The 17,201-nt window shown below is 46.5% G+C and overlaps 1 long non-coding RNA gene across 1 annotated transcript in view; it reads right to left on the minus strand.

Annotated features, from left to right (window-relative positions):
* LOC140403444 (uncharacterized) overlaps nucleotides 1–15,646 on the minus strand; it is a 113,313-nt gene extending 97,667 nt beyond the window's left edge. Inside the window, exons 1-2 of the long non-coding RNA XR_011938315.1 lie at nucleotides 14,988–15,646; nucleotides 14,408–14,477 (exon numbers count right to left, since the gene is read on the minus strand). This is a non-coding gene — a long non-coding RNA (uncharacterized lncRNA). The remainder of the gene's footprint in view (nucleotides 1–14,407; nucleotides 14,478–14,987) is intronic.
* Between the last annotated feature and the right edge of the window lie 1,555 nt (nucleotides 15,647–17,201).

Genomic DNA, 17,201 nt, shown 5'->3' on the forward strand with positions numbered 1-17,201 from the left:
ATTTATCCCTACTTTCACTAATTATTTTATTACTCCTAGTCAACAAGAGACAAACTGCTGTGTCCACACGGCATTGCTGGTCAGGTTAATTCAGCACAATCAGGGACACTTTGGGGAGTATTTCCCCATTGTTCATTAGTGCAACTTGCCTGCGCCAAGAGTTTTATAATCTAGTAGACTCAAGTTACCTGAACTTTCTATGTTCAGTATTGATTTCATTTACAGCCAAAACTGCAAATGGAGGGAGGCCGCATGAGAACAAAAATTGAGTGAAATTGTATCATTTTAAAGCACAGGAAATTTGCGAGATTTGCACAAGAAATAATGACAGCTCTTTGCAAAGAAAAAACCCAAAATGTCATCTTTTTGTAAACACGACCTCTCCTGCATCTGAAGGAGTGCTGGACAAGCACTGCATATGGCACACTATTGACGTGTATCTCAAATGTTGTTTCGGCTTCCTGTGACTCGACAAGGAAATAAAAGAAGTAACAAAAGATGGATGATGGACATGAGGTTGGCTGCGATTTTCTGACCCACCGTGACGGGTTCCCCCGCGACAAATACGGCGAGCCAATCACATGTCCAGTGACTTCGGCAGGATTGGAAGACCCCACTGATGGGAGGGGCTGGAAAATTCTGGGCATCTTTTTGTTTTGGTAAAACATACTACTAACAGATGTCCAAGGGTACAATCAAGAACACTTGCAATGCAATTGTTTCTGAGTGGGCACCAGTACCTAATCTCTCCCAGTCTGGATCTGATCATTTATTCAGCTGCTAAACACTCCTCCCTGTACTTTGCATCCAACTTATTTCCTCCCGTAAGTTGCAAGCATCCAAGTAAAACTCTTCTTTGGCAAGCTGGTGCATGCAGATGCTGCAGCTAAAATTGAAAGACGCAGCAAGCAGTGAGTTAGGGGATGAGTGCAGAAAGGAATGACATCGGAGGGACAAGAAACATTTGGGCAGACCCAAGAAATGTGGAAGAACTCTGGAAAAAGAAGCGAAGAGGAAAGCAGTTCCAGGTCAAAGAGGAACATTGAAATTAAATAAGTTATTTATTATATTTTAATAATAGAACATAATTGGATTGTGTCCATTTCAATCCAAAGTTAATCAGTTCCAGATTCTTACGGTCAGAAACCCTTGAAAGGCAAGTTATTAAAAGGTCTTGTTCATTGTGCATTTAATAATAACAAATTCACATTTATATATAGTTGTCTCTGAACATCTCACAGTGCTTTGCAGCCAATGAGTTATTATGGTGCTTGAGGAATAAATGTTGATCAGAGAACAGGAGGACTCCCTTGCTCCTCTTCGAATAGTGCTGGGGAATCTTTTACAGCTACCCGAAAATACAGACGGGGCTTTGCTTTAGCCCCACATCCTTCCTCATTATTGCACTGAAATTCCCGACTAGACATTATGCTCAGGATCTTGGAGTGGGTTTTAAATCCATACCATCTGACTCACAGTACAACTTCTGCAGTTAATTTCTCTAAGCTGGTTAGCTCAACCAATCATTCAAGAAATGCAAAATAATTCACTGCTTTCTTAGATATATGCCACTCACATAATAACAAGAGACATTTTGTACAAATAGTGAAAGCTTGAGAAAAACAGTTGCAACTAAAGTCACTGTAGATCCAACAGACACAGTACCACCGCTCAGGGAACACAAACCTCCATAAGGTTTTTTTTGTGCGGGCTAATAGTGATATCCATTCATACTAGCCATTTCTCCAGTCATTATGGAATTCTCTATGTATTTGAAACCGATGCAGAAGACTTTGCTTCATGTGTACAATCTGATAAAATTGGATAACAGCTTCTGGTAACTCAAGAACTTACAAGAGACTCATGATTGTAATTCTCAGGGGTGCCCCCAGAAATTCCTAATCCCTGAACTGTTGAAATTGTGCATACAGATTTTTCTGAAGTGATTATATTTTGATGCAGAACTGCCCAGATTGATTTCTCGATATATACATAAACATGTTAAAAAAAAAGAGTTCTGGGATTCTGGAAGGCCAGGATTTTTATGCAATACCAGATTCCAAAATATCCTCAAGTTAATCACAACATAATCAATTAGAAATATTTAACATTCACAATTTTAATTTGAAAACAAAACAAGGCAGAAGAGTATTCGTTCTGTGTTTTCAACCAAATATAACCCACGGTTTCGAATAAATTTCCACCAGAACAACGTAATCCTTAAAACATTCATTATCCAATCAGAAATTAAGTAGATTATCACTTCTCAATATTAAGCAAGTAAAGTTTGTCCATAGGTTCTCTACCCAGAGGGCTGGTGAAGCTCAATCTATCAGTATCTTTAGGCTGGAGATTGATAGATTTCTGATTAACAATAATGTAAATGGAGATAGCGGGCGCCATTTTTCAGGTCCGTTTGCCATTGGCGCAAATCCCGTTGTGGCCGTTAAATCTCGGGAAAGGGAAAGCCACAGCATCTGGTCCTACGGAATGTCCACCCCCCCCCCCCCCCCCCCCACCCCCGCCCCCACCCCCGATGGCATGGTGCCACACCGGCACAAATCATGACTGGTTTTCAAAAATGAAAACAAGTGATGATTATCACGCCGGGCTACAGTGGTGCCTGGAAGCCGCAGGATTGAGGATTGAGAGTGGGCATTGCCCAGTATACACTGGCAGTGCTCCCTGGCAGGTGGGTGCCAGAACTTCATAAAATTTACAGTGCAGAAGGAGGCCATTCGGCCCACTGAGTCTGCACCGGCTCTTGGAAAGAGCACCCTACCCAAGCCCACACCTCCACCCTATCCCCATAACCCAGTAACCCCAGCCCACCTTTTGGTCACTAAGGGGCAATTTATCACGGCCAATCCACCTAACTTGCACATCTTTGGACTGTGGGAGGAAACCCGGAGCACCCGGAGGAAACACACACAGACACGGGGAGAACGTGCAGACTCCGCACAGACAGTGACCCAAGCCGGGAATCGAACCTGGGACCCTGGAGCTGTGAAGTAACTGTGCTAACCACTATGCTACCGTGCTGCCCATTAACCATGCTGGCGAACATGTGGGGAATGGATAGGAGGAGTAATGGTCCCCCCCCCCGCCCCCGTGGTTGGGGGGTCCCCCAAAGTTTGTGGGGTGATTCTCCGTGGCGGTGGGAGGAGATAGGAGGGAGTTCATTTTCCTTGTATCTTTAATGGGTGCCCCGATCTCAGTGTAGCCGGGCTTGCCTCACACTGCCAGAGCGATGGCGCAACCCATTCCCCCTGATTTCTTTTTGACAGAGTGTCAGATGATCTGGTCAGAAAACCTGGCCATGATGGTTTTCAGTCAGAACTTTGCCATTTTGTGGGGGAATTCCACCCAGTCTGTGCGAAAGGCACTGGCGTGTCTGATCAGGCATGATAGTATTGAATGGTGGAGGTGGCTCGATGGGCTGAATGGCCTCTTCATGTTCCTGTATTCTTGTTTATGAGCCAAGAATCAAGTAGCTTTACGGCAGGTTTTATTTGAAATTAAGGAGGAGGTTGTCTTTAGTGTTCAAATAATTAACATTGAGAGCAGCTTCCTGAACAGTGTTGTTCTCAGTAGAGACAAGTGTGCAATGGATCTACGAACAGTAGATCTCATTGGGTGGTGCCCTCATTGTCCAGTATAAGGAGGACTGGAAATAGTCACATGCCATCACATTCTGGTTTCACACATATGGTGCGGCAATACCATGGGCTTTGAATAAAATAATGCCAACATTAGTTGAAGTATAAACTAAATAAACTTCAAGCTGGGCAAGGATTGTGCAAGGCATTGCCTGCTGAACAGTCTGACAAATACGTATGACTGGCAATGATATCTTGGCTGTTCTCAAAGATGATCTTGTTGCAGAGTTTTTAGACACGATTGTGATGTTAATACTTTAACCTCATGGTTAAAAAAGGAAATGCTGGAAACACTCAGGTCGGGCAGCATCATGGGGAGAGAATCAGAGCGCAATTCACTGTAACGACGAGAATTTTTATATGCCACCCCAATCTCTCAACCCCCCCACCGGGGCCTCCGGTCCCCCCCCCTCCCCCTCCCCCCCCCACCGGAGCCTCCGGTTCCCCCCCACCAATGACACAATTTACCCGTGAGCATTGGTTCCCGGATCCTGGGGGAATCCGGTGCAAACATATATGTAAATCTGGATCCCGTCCAGCGAGGGCGAAATCCAGATCGCGACGTCTCGCAAGATCTCGTTAGATTACACAAGGCGTTCCAAGCGTCCAAATCTCGGGGGATTAACAGCCTTGTCGTGTCACCGAGTCAGACGCGATGAGGCCGTTTGATCACCCCCACAGTTAACACTTCTGATCCCCTTTGTCTTTGAGGCACGATCAAGTGAACAAAGACTAGAGTTGGGTACAACTGAGGCTTTATTGCTCTAAGATGTGTGGCCTCCCGCAGCAGCTGGCGAAATGGCTGCTGAATGGAGGACATGCATATTTATACTCCGCTTACTGGGCGGAGCCAGCAGGCAGGGACTCCCGGCGAACCTGTAGTACAGGCCCTACCTTACATCACCTAATACAGGTGCAACAGTGGTTTACCACAGTCTCAACACTGGGTCCAGTGACCTGAAACATTGGGTTTTTAGGCTTGTTTGGCAGGGTGTATCTTGGCGGCGGCAGTGTTGAAAATCACCCCGCCATTTAACGGTACTTTGCCGTTTTATTTTGGCCTGGGGGAGTTCCTCCCCGCCGAGGTCACACTCAGAGAGGTTACCTGCCGATCTCGCCAACAGGAACAGTGCTCGCAGATCGGGCGGCATTTTCAACGGCAGCTCTGCTCGTTCCCGCCCCTCCTCTCAATCTTGTCAAGGCTCCTGCCACCCCCACCCCCCACCTGAGGCTCATTTAAATATGCTGATTTAGATCTTGCCCACTGAGGGCGAGATCCAGATTGCGCTGGGTGGAGCGAATCAGAAGACCCGCGATTGGCCCAGCGCCTGGCACGGAGCCCAATTTGGGACCATCGCGCAATTTATCTGTTGCGCCCAGATCCATGCTTGGCGCAACGCGGTCGCTGAATCGCAGCCGTAGATGGCTGGTTTAGCTCAGTGGGGCAGACAGCTGGTTTGTGATGCAGAACAAGGCCAGCAGCGCGGGTTCAATTCCCGTACCGGCTGGGAATTCTGAATTCTCCCTCTCGGTGTACCCAAACAGGCACCGGATTGTGGCGACCAGGGGCTTTTCACAGTAACTTCATTGCAGTGCTAATGTAAGCCTACTTGTGACAATAAAAAGGTAAAAAATGAACTCTGGTTTTCTCCGCGCAGAGAACTTTTCCTCTTACTGAACTTTTCCTGCGGTTTCTATTTTGTTTCAGAATTCCAGAGTGCACAGCACTTTGCTCCTGCCCAGCTTGGTTCTTGCAGTGTGAAGCACCATAAATCCAGCAAAGCTATGTACAGTTAGGTATAGGAATCCAACCTTGAAAATCATCACATATCCAGCTCAATTCCGTAACACTGGGATCAAACAAAGTCAGCTGTACTGGACTCCTGCATTTGGGCAATTGGGTTTGAGTATCAATGTCACCAGGACTGGTTTGATGAAAACACTGCTGAGATCTGTGACCTCCAAGATGTTAAACAAGCGGCCTTCGCTGCCTGACAGAACCACGTTACAGGACAGCCTTCATCTCATAAACGAAACACCTATAAAATAAGTGGGTTGCCTGTTGAAAGGAGAATGGTTTATAGCCTGGCCAATCCATCACAGGAAATCTGATTTTTACAGTGGGTGAAACTTTAGAAAAATTAAATGTCAGAATGTGTAATATTTAGAAAGAGACTTTAAATAATAATAATAAAATTCTTGTATCCTATTGTTACAGGGTATATTTGTAACTGATTTTAATTTTATAAAGTTGATCATTTGCAGACAAGATTGGTGGGGAATAAAATAACTTCTTCCTCTTAAGGCTGACCAGATTTCTAAAATGGTATAAATATTTAAATCAGTTCCTATCAGCTACAAGCTAAACCACCATAATCCAGATACACATCAGATTTCAGCTGGCGAATCTCAATACAAGACAAATTTTACCAGCGTCACAATTTATCTTGTCCACGAAGCCTACTCTATCTGCGACTGTAGATTTAGAATGCAGTTATTGCTTCCCAGTTCACTTCTTGTGGTTGAACACGGCGACCACTGCTTGGGTCACAGATGCATTCATTCATCAATGGCTGTGGTCATGTGGTCTGGGTTTAAAGTAATTTTTTCTGACATCAATGATACCTACATGCACAAGATCCAAATGTGAGTGGAAAAACCAAAATAAAATCCAGATGTGCCACTAATGGACTGTATAAACTGCATCAAAACAGAATTATTGTTGAGGTCCTTATCAGCACAGTTAACATGTGTTTTTCAGGCAAAATGTTGGTAAATTTATAATTTACTCTTTCAGTGAAGAAAATCACGACTCTTGAATGATGCACAGCCAATATATCAACTTTGTTTCTATGCTGCTCAAATTATTTGTCTTTTTTAAAAAAGTACCATTGAAGAGATAAAATATATAAGGCCAGAATATAAATGCAAAAGAGCTGTAAATATATAACACATCAGGTAACACCAGGGGGAAAGGAGATTTAAACACTGGGTAAAAACTCTTCACCAACACTGGAAAGAGCCGGGACTGAGCTGCGCAAAAGGAGAGAGGTGAGGACAGGAGTATTTTTAACCTTTATTTATTGTTCTCCTTTGCATGAACTCAGGTTCATGAACACAGAGGTGTTTTAAAAACCAGCAAAGGACCACCAAAAAGTTGATAAGAGGGGAAAAGTAAAATGAGAATAAACTAGCCAAAGATCTGAAAACAGATTGTAAGAGCGTTGATAAGTATATAAAAAGGAAGAGAGTAGCTAAAGTAAACGTTGGGCCCTTAGAAGCAGAGGCAGGGGTCATTATCATGGGGAATGAGGAAATGGTAGAGTCATTGAACAAATATTTTGTCTGTCTTCACAGTACGAGACAGACATTCCATACCAGAAATAGACAATAACCCAAGGGCTAAAAGCAGTGAGTGAATTAGGGAAATTAATATCAGCAGTGATAAAAATATTGTAGCAACATAAGGGATTAAAATCCAACCCTGAGATTTGATCGCCTACACCCTAAGGTTCAAAAAAGCTTCAGAGATGGTTGATGAGTTAGTTGTGATTTTCCAAAATTCCTCAGATTCAGGAAAGGTCTCACAAGTTGGCAAATGTTACACAATGTTTCAGGAAAGAAGTGAACTACAGGCCAATTAACCTGCCATCACTTGTTGGAAAACTGCTGGAATCCATTATTAAGGAAGTCTTAAAAATGCATTTAGAAAAGCAGAGTACGATTATAGCAAGTGAACATCGTATTACTAAAGGAAAATCCTGTTGACAAATTGATTAGAGCTTCTTGAGGGTGTGACTAATAGGGTAGATAAAGAGGATCTCGTCGCTGTGGTTTGCCTGGATTTCCAAAAGGTATTTGATAAGGTGATGCACAAAAGGCCAATAGGCAAAATAGGGGCTCATAAAGTTGAAGGTGACATCGACAGAGGATTAGTTACCACATTGATTCCCAAACTGGGTTCCGTGGAACGCTGGTGTTCCACGGGACTCATTAGGGGCTCTGAGGGAGTTTCAGACATTTTAAATTTGAAAAAGACTGTCCAATCTTAATAGTCAGCTGCAAATGCAATGAGAAACCAGCCTCTGATTGGACAAGCTGGAAATCATATGGTTATAAAATTTCTAGTGCAGAAAGAGGCCCATCGAGTCTGCACCGACCCACTGAAAGAGCACCCTACCTGGGCCTAATCCCCCACCCTAACCTGGAAATTTAGTTTGGCCAATCCACCTAACCTGCACGTCTTTGAACTGTGGAGCACCCGGAGAAAACCCACGCAGACACGGGGAGAACGCGAAAACTGCACACAGTCATCTGAGGCTGGAATAGAACCTGTGGCCTTGGCACTGTAAGGCAGCAGTGTTAACCACTGTGCTATTGTGCCACCCCAAATAGCAACAAAGTCACAGGCAAGGCCAAGAGCCAAGACAGACGGATGGCAAAGTAAGATACGCTGCAGCCATGGGGAAGCCAACTTGGGGGAAGCAAAGTCACCACGAGGGAGGGGAAAGCATCATGGGGGCAGGGGGAGGCTCGACTGGGGACCGGTGCAAAGGTCGGTTCAGGGACCAGGGGTAAAAGGTCAACTTGGTAAGAGGGGAAGGCCAGCCCGAGGGCAGGATCATGGTTGAGGCTGCGTCGGGGCCACAGAAAGACAGGTGAGTGCAAGCGCGAGAGGCGAGTAGAGAGGCGAGCATGCAGAGAGGCGAGCGCGCAGAAAGGCAAGCACGCAGAGCGGCGAGCGTGTGGGCGAGGAGAAGAGAGGTGAGCGCGTGTTTGAGCGAGAAGAGGCGAGCGAGGAAAGGCGAGCGTGTGAGCGAGCGCGCAAAGAGGCGAGCGCATGTGCAAGCGTGCAGAGAGGCGAGCGCGAAGAGAGGCGAGCGCGTGTGCAAGCAAAAGGGGCGAGCGTGTGTGCGAGCGCGCAGAGAGGCGAGCGCGTGTGCAAGCAAGAGACGCAAGCGCGTGTGCGAGCGAGAAGCGAGGCAAGCGCATGTGCGAGCGCGCAGAGAGGCGAGCGCGTGTGCGAGCGCGAAGAGGGGCAAGCGCGTGTGCAAGCAAGAGGGGCGAGCGCGCAGAGAGACGAGCGCGTGTGCGAGCGGGAAGAGGGGCAAGCGCGTGTGCAAGCAAGAGGGGCGAGCGCATGAGTGAGCGCGCGGAGAGGCGAGCGCGTGTGTGAGCGAGGAGAGTAGCGAGTGTGCGTGCGAGCGAGAAGAGAGGCGAGTGCGTGTGTGAGCGAGGAGAGGCGAGTGCGTGTGTGAGCGAGGAGAGTAGCGAGTGTGCGTGCGAGCGAGAAGAGAGGCAAGTGCGTGTGTGAGCGAGGAGAGGCGAGTGCGTGTGTGAGCGAGGAGAGGCGAGTGCGTGTGTGAGCGAGGAGAGTAGCGAGTGTGCATGCGAGCGAGAAGAGAGACGAGCGCGTGTGTGTGCGAGGAGAGAGGCGAGTACGTGTGTGAGCGAGGAGAGTAGCGAGTGTGCGTGCGAGCGAGAAGAGAGACGAGCGCGTGTGTGCGAGGAGAGAGGCGAGTGCGTGTGCGAGCGAGATGTGAGACCATAAGACATAGGAGCAGAATTAGGCCACTCGGCCCATCGAGTCTGCTCCGCCAGTGAATTGGCCTCCACAGCCTTCTGCGGCAAAGAGTTCCACAGATTCACCACCCTCTGTCTGAAGAAATTCCTCCTCATCTCGGTTTTAAAGGATCGTTCCTTTAGTCTGAGATGGTGACCTCTGGTTCTAGTTTTTCCTACAAGTGGAAACATCCTCTCCACGTCCACTCTATCCAGGCCTCGCAGTATCTTGTAAGTTTCAAAAAGATCCCCTTTCAATAAGATCCCATCTCGTCCTTCTAAACTTAACGAGTACAGGCCCAGAGTCCTCAAACGTTCCTCATACGACAAGTTCTTCATTCCAGGGATCATCCTTGTGAACCTCCTCTGGACCCTTTGCAAGGCCGGCACATCCTTCCTTAGATACGGGGCCCAAAACTGCTCACAATACTCCAAATGGGGTCTGACCAGAGCCTTATAAGCCTCAGACATACATCCCTGGTCTTTTATTCTAGCCCTCTTGACATGAATGCTAATATTGCAATTGCCTTCTTAACTGCTGACTGAACCTGCACATTAACCTTAAGAGAATCGTGAACAAGGACTCCCAAGTCCCTTTGCGCTTCTGATTTCCGAAGCATTTTCCCATTTGGAGGCGAGCATGTGTGAGAGCGGAGAGTGTGTGCGAGCTGCTTTTGAGTGTGAGTATGTGTGTGTAACATGAGAATCCAGCTCTCCAACATCAATCCTAATATTAAACAAAATATGTGAACAAAGAAACAACTTCACTCCTCCCATTAGAAACAGCAAAAAGGTAAGATTTAACTATGTGTTGAATAAGAGAACTTTTAAATTATAATAAATGGATGACGCATAAGAAATAGAAAATACTTTTTATAAATTTGGTTTTGTATGTTTGTGCCTATAGCGCAAAAGCAATCAATTTTTTGTGGCTTAACTCTTCAACTTAAGAAGAATGTTTCTTAGAGGTCCAGTCAGTACTTCTGGAAAGTCAAACGGATTCCAATGCTGTAAGAGTTTAGGAAACCCTGGGCTAACAGCTAGGAAACGGAGAGTGGGCATCAACGGGGCTTTTTCAAGCGGGCAGGTAGTGAATCGTGGAGAGCCACAAGGATCAGTGCTACAGCCTCGTTACAATTAATATTAATGACTCAGATGAGAGCAAGGCATCTAAGTTTGCTGATGATACCAAACTAGGTGAAAAGCTGTGGGGAGGATACAGAGAGGCGGCACAGAGATACAAGGTTAAGTGAGTGGGTAACAAGATGGCAGATTAAGTATAATATAGAAAAATGTGAAGTTATTCATTTTGATCACAGGAATCAAAAAGTAGAATATCTTTCAAATGGTGAAAAACCTGAGTCTTGATGTTCAAAGAGACCTGGGTGTGTTTGTACAAGGAATGCAGAAAACTAGCATGGAGATGCAGGAAGGCCTTTATTGCAAGGGGATTGGAGTCCAAGAATAAAGACATCTTGCTGCAGTTGTATAGGTGAGACCACATCCGATACAGTGAGCAGCTTTGGACCAGGATACTCGACATTCGCTGTTGGTGGGAGGAAACGGGAGTGCCCGAAGGAAACCCACGCAGACACGGGGAGAGCATGCTAAATCCGCGCAGACAGTGACCCAAGCCGGGAATCGAACCCGGGTCCCTGGCGCTGTGAAGCAATAGTGCTAACCACTATGCTACCGTGCCGCCCCCCCCCCCCGGGACACAGTCTCAGGATAAGGGGACAATCATTTAGAATCGGGGGATTCTCGGGGAAATTAAGCAATCTGGGGAACAGATAGGAAAATGGAATTGAAGCCAATATTAGCTATTGAATGGTGGAGCAGACTCAATGAGTCATGTGGTTTTCTGCTGCTCCTGTTTCTTAAGTTAACAGTCTCAGCAACTTTCTCTGTCCATCTCTGAGAAGCGGGTTCCATGGCCTGTTATATCTGACATGGATCTGGCCTATAATACGCCGTTTTATTTCCCCACTTAAGAACACTCTTTAATGTTCTAAATCCCTACCAGATTGGGAACTATTCTAGGAAAGAATTAATGATTCAATAATGCATCATCAAACAAACACTTCTCCACAGCCTCAGGGGAGGTTTCCTTTTCGAACTGTCCGCAATCCGTCATCTTTATCTTAAATTACAATGATTTTTACAGTGCAAGTGCAGGTCACTGGGTCCTCCTCCCACTTTGCCTCATATAATCCCATCTGCATAGCCTTCAATTCCTCTCTCCCTCATGTACTTATCCAGCTTTCCTTAAATGTATCCATACCATTCACCCCAACCACATTATCGCCACTCTCCGGATAAAGAAACATTTTCTGGATTTATTAGTGACCAGCTTACACTCACGGATCCTAAATCTGATATCTTCAAATAGAAAAGTTCAAACAAGTATTGAAAAAAAGGAATGCATTTCTATAAAACCTTTCATGGGCAGCACAGTAGCACAGTGGTTAGCACTGTTGCCTCACAGCACTAGGGACCCGGGTTTGATTCCCGGCTTGGGTCACTGTCTGTGTTGAGTCTGCACGTTCTCCCCGTGTCTGCGTGGGTTTCCTCCGGGTGCGCCGGTTTCCTCCCACAAGTCCCGAAAGACGTGCTTGTTAGGTGAATTGGACATTCTGAATTCTCCCTCAGTGTACCCGAACAGGCGCTGGAGTGTGGCGACTAGGGGATTTTCACAGTAACGTCATTGACCTCTTATGGACTGACCTCATTAACACTACACCCCTGTATGCTTCACCCGGTGCCCGATGTGTTATGTAGTTACATTGTATACCTTGTGTTGCCCTATTATGTATTTTATTTTATTTCCTTTTCTTTTCATGTACGTAATGATCTGTTGAAAAAAAACAAAATCCAAATCCAATGTAAGGCTACTCGTGACACTAATAAAGATTATTATTATTATTACCACACGTTTGCCTACTTAGAACGTGCTACACCTCAAAACAAGTTGCAAAGTTATTTGGGGAGTGAGAAGAAGGCTTGCCCTGGCCCAGACCTGCTGTACTTTCTCACTCACTCTCACAACAGGCCCCAAGTGCACTCTGAAAAGCTAGCCTACCAGGAGGACCACCTGGGACCCCCCCCCCCCCCAATCCAGGTAAGAGCAGGGCCAGGCTTTAGGACCTGACATGTGGGGAACTGATTGAGGAAGGCAACACTTACTGTCCTTAACACTCTAAGCACACACCACCGATGGCAATCCCGGACAATGCTTTGTTTTAAAAAAATACAGGATTCCCAGCAAATAATGCAAAATCTTCTCTGAGAAACGAATACAAGAACTTTCCTTTACCAATTATGCAGGGGCATTTTATTCCAATTTATTCTCGAGCTCCAATGATGTGGACCATTCGAAAACGTTCCATATTATAAAAGGGTTGATGAAGAGATGATGTAAAAGCAGCTGAAATGGCAGTATTTCAGTGTGCGGCAATCATGTTGATGTAATTATGATAATTACTGTAAGGTAACAGATAGCTTCAGCGGTAGATTTCACAGATAGCTATCGCAAGAGGACTAGAATAGCATTTTTAACAGTGCCAGCAACCAGATCTTTAATCTTTTCCGCAACTATAATCTTAAATCCAACTCGAGACACCCGACACTACATCAAATGTTAACCCTTTCTGATCCGGTTGTTTGAAATATTTTTTCAGTCCCGAGTTTGCAAGTATCTGTATTTGGGGATATCTGTGGAGCTTATTATTCAACTGAGGATCTACGCTAACCTTCTCTGCCAATGTATTACAACTACAGCTGGGTGAAATGGTTATCTTAACCTATCCTAGCCTATCAGAATGTCGACGGTGAGAACGCAACTGGGAAGTTGTGCAAATATTTTATTGAGGTCGACAAAACCTTGGTTTCCACCCCTTCCTGAAAGTTCATCACCAAACCTTGAAACAGGGACTTCGAGGCTGGCTGCACTCACTGTAACGTATGTGTCACTGATACAACACTGCTTCAACAATTCCAGCCAGCTCCTTACAGGAGATTACCTGCTACTGGGGAGATGCCACACTGCTTCTCTCTCCAGGGGTTTTGGAGGCGGGGGGGGGTTGAGTTTGGAAGTAAGTGGAGGGGGTAAGAGAGAGATTCAGGGTGTGGGAGATTGGAAGTGGGGGGAAAGAGATTGGAAGTGGGGGGAAAGAGATTAGAAGTGGGGGAAAGAGATTAGAAGTGGGGGAAGAGATTAGAAGTGGGGGGAAAGAGATTAGAAGTGGGGGAAAGAGATTAGAAGTGGGGGAAGAGATTAGAAGTGGGGGGAAGAGATTAGAAGTGGGGGGAAGAGATTAGAAGTGGGGGAAGAGATTAGAAGTGGGAGAAAGAGATTAGAAGTGGGGGGAAAGAGATTAGAAGTGGGGGAAAAGAGATTGGAAGTGGGGGGAAGAGATTAGAAGTGGGGAAAGAGATAAGAAGTGGGGGGAAAGAGGTTAGGCGTGGGGGGAAGGAGATTAGAAGTGGGGGGAAAGAGATTAGAAGTGGGGGAAAGAGATTAGAAGTGGGGGGAAAGAGATTAGAAGTGGGGGGGAAAGAGGTTAGAAGTAGGGGGAAAGACATTAGAAGTGGGGGAAAGAGATTAGAAGTGGGGGAAAGAGATTAGAAGTGGGGGGAAAGACATCAGAAGTGGGGGGAAAGAGATTAGAAGTGGGGGGAAAGAGAGTAGAAGTGGGGGGAAAGATATTAGAAGTGGGGGAAAGAGATTAGAAGTGGGGAGGAAAGAGATTAGAAGTGGGGGGAAGAGTTTAGAAGTGGGGGAAAGAGGTTAGAAGTGGGGGGGGAAAGAGGTTAGAAGTGGGGGGGAAAGACATCAGAAGTGGGGGGAAAGAGATTAGAAGTGGGGGAAAGAGAGTAGAAGTGGGGGGAAAGAGATTAGAAGTGGGGGGAAAGAGATTAGAAGTGGGGGGAAAGAGATTAGAAGTGGGGGGGAAAGAGATTAGAAGTGGGGGGAAAGAGATTAGAAGTGGGGGAAAGAGAGTAGAAGTGGGGGGAAAGAGATTAGAAGTGGGGGGAAAGAGATTAGAAGTGGGGGGAAAGAGATTAGAAGTGGGGGGGAAAGAGATTAGAAGTGGGGGGAAAGAGATTAGAAGTGGGGGGGGGAAAGAGATTTGATATGGGGGGAGATTCAGGGTGGGGGAGATTAGAAGTGTCAGGCCAGCACTTACCTGGGGGGCAGACACATTCGCCGGGAATACTGCGGACCATTCGAACCTTGGGCAATCGTGTCTTCAGTTTCTGAGGAGATGTGGAATCACAGAGATCGATACTAGTGGGGGCTTTGCAACAAATAACAACCCAACCCCCACACCCCATCACATCATAACCCAAATAACAATTTCAGACAGCGGTTATTAAACTAGAATTATTCTGCTGGCATTTTATTTGGAAATAAGCAGATCTGAAAAATCCCAGCGACAGTGTTCAGCAGATTTAAGAAATCGTTTTTGTTTGGGGCGGGGGGTGAAAATGTTTCAGACAATATGGAAATACTCAAGTGCCATATTCTTTAAAGCTGTGCCAATTGCAATACAAGAAAAGCCCAGACAATTGTTTAAATGCTTATTTGCAGCAAATAGGCATGTGCTTTGGAAAAAGTTGGTGGAAACCGATTGTTATTTTTTTTAAACTTCGTGAAGATACTTTATTACCAGCTGGAATTAAATATTGCAATCACACTAACGATGCGATAAAACGATAGTTTGCAAGACATACTCGCAGTTTTTTTGGGGGGTGATTTGAACCTACCTCGTCCAGGAGTTGATTTACTCGGTTCAGAACAGCCGGTTCCATTTGGTCCATGGGTAACCAGTTTGAGAAAAGCTGCCTTTCTGCTTCCAAATGGGAGACGCGGGTTTGCAGGTCTGAAGTCCTGTAATGCACCAGGAGACAGAAGCCGAGGGACAGGGCGAGCAGGACGGAGCACACCAGCCCGGGGGGGTGTGCACAGTGTCGCCAGCGCTGGGACAGAGGGGCAGTGCAGGTCCTTCGCAAAGCTGCGCCACTCGCCTCCCGGGTGCACTCCTGAGAATCTTCCATAATCCTTCAGCTCTCTCTCCCTCGCACACCGCCTTATACAGCCCAGAGCCCAAATCCGCAACAGGAGAGCTGATCCAGGGCAACTGGCCGCCCTTCCGTCTCCCAAAACACAGCCCAAACCAGACCAGTGGCTAACTTTATAGATCCCCCGGCTGTTCACTTGGAGACACACTGGAAATGAAACACACAACTTGAAGTGTGGGGTCTCCCAATGCAGAGAGCGAGCAGCCTGCTCCACACAGCCAGGTCAGCACTCACACCATCCCCAGTGTGAAGGGGAAAGGCAGCCAGTCCCGCACTGCTCTGCTTTATCAATGCTATTCCCAGCCACACGCCTGTTTAACATAATTTATTTATTTCTCAACGCCAAAGGGGAGGCTTTCAGGTCGGAATCTCCACTTTGATCATGGGTGACGCCACCACCCCCCACCTCCCTCCCCCCTGAACATATCCGATTATTTTTAAACTGCTGTGAAGGATTTATTTTTAAAGAAACTTCAAGTGGAGCGGTGTGCTCTGCCGGACCGTTACAATCCCAACCCCAAACACACAATCCAGCAAACACAGCCCGACTGAGGGAGCAGCAAGCAGCCCCCCCCCCCCCCCACTGTCACACAAACCTGCAATTTGCACCATTTGGCAGAGGAATTAACACACTGACCCAAACCTCCTGCTCACTCCATCCCAATGCCCTCCAAATGCTGCAATACTCCACATTGTTTCAGCTGGAAGTGGCTCACATTCACTCAGCTGGGTTGGTGCTTTTATTCAGCTCAAGATTTATTTGCAGTGTTTTGTTTTTTAACCCGGTCTCTCTGGCCTTGCTATCATCAGCGGAAGGGTTTATTGGAGCCGACCTGCTTAATGGATAATCCCAAAGCTTTCAGTTATCAGCCTTTCTCTAAGCGAGGTGACCCAAAGGGGTTTGATAGGGCAGACATAGAGACGTTCCCACTTAGACTGGTGTCCATAATTAGGGAATACAGAGATAAGAGAGTGGCCGGTGAACTCAATAGGGACTTCTTTTACCCAGACAGTGGTTAGGATGTGGAACCCGCTACCACGTGGCATTGCTGTTACTCCTCTTCCCCCAGGCAGACCTGTTCCCAGAGTGAAGTTTATCCTGAAACAGGTGGCGAGCCTGTCACCAGAGGCTCATAGGTTTCAGGGTGCCTGACACATCAGGCGTGACTGACCAGGAGTCTTTCCCGCTCCTACCACCAGCCATTGGTGTGTTGGAAGGATTTTACAGGTTGACACACAATCTATTGGCCGTTTTATTAGTGCAGCCTCCTTGACCATCAAGTCCTGGGATGGGGCTCGAACTTGGAGCTTCTGACTGAGAGGCAGGGACGCAACCCACTGCACCACAAGACCTCCCACCACTTGGAGCGTTTGAGGTAATCAGTGCAGATGTATATAAGCTAGAGAAGCACAAGAGGGAGAAGAGCGCAGATAGAATGAGGTGACGTTGGGTGAGAGGAGATCTGTGTGGGGTGTAAACGCTAGTATGGAGATGTGGGCCGAACGGCCTGTTGCTGTAACACTCTGTAAAAGTGTTCCATTGGAAGCATAAACTGCTGCCTCTAAATTCATCAGCAGCTCTGACTTTATCTGAATGAGTTGCCTTTTTCGCTGCTCATTTCTACAGCACTTCGACATTGGGAGGTAATTACATTGGGAGGTAATATAAAAGTGGTGGGGGCCAAGTTGGCATTGATTGGATATCAGCACTGAAACAAACACCGGCCTGATTTGCATTTTTTCTGTCAGTATCCTGTGTATACATTTGGCAGGTATCAGCTCCTGAGAGCTTTCTATTGGCCGATAGAAATATAAACCTTAACAAGTTTGTTACACCACAATGGTGTATTCTGCAATGTTTTGGGCACGGAAGTCACCTCAAACTCCTCAGGGAAGAAA

This window comes from Scyliorhinus torazame, chromosome 28, assembly GCF_047496885.1.
Source record: "Scyliorhinus torazame isolate Kashiwa2021f chromosome 28, sScyTor2.1, whole genome shotgun sequence".
NCBI classification, from domain to species: domain Eukaryota; kingdom Metazoa; phylum Chordata; class Chondrichthyes; order Carcharhiniformes; family Scyliorhinidae; genus Scyliorhinus; species Scyliorhinus torazame.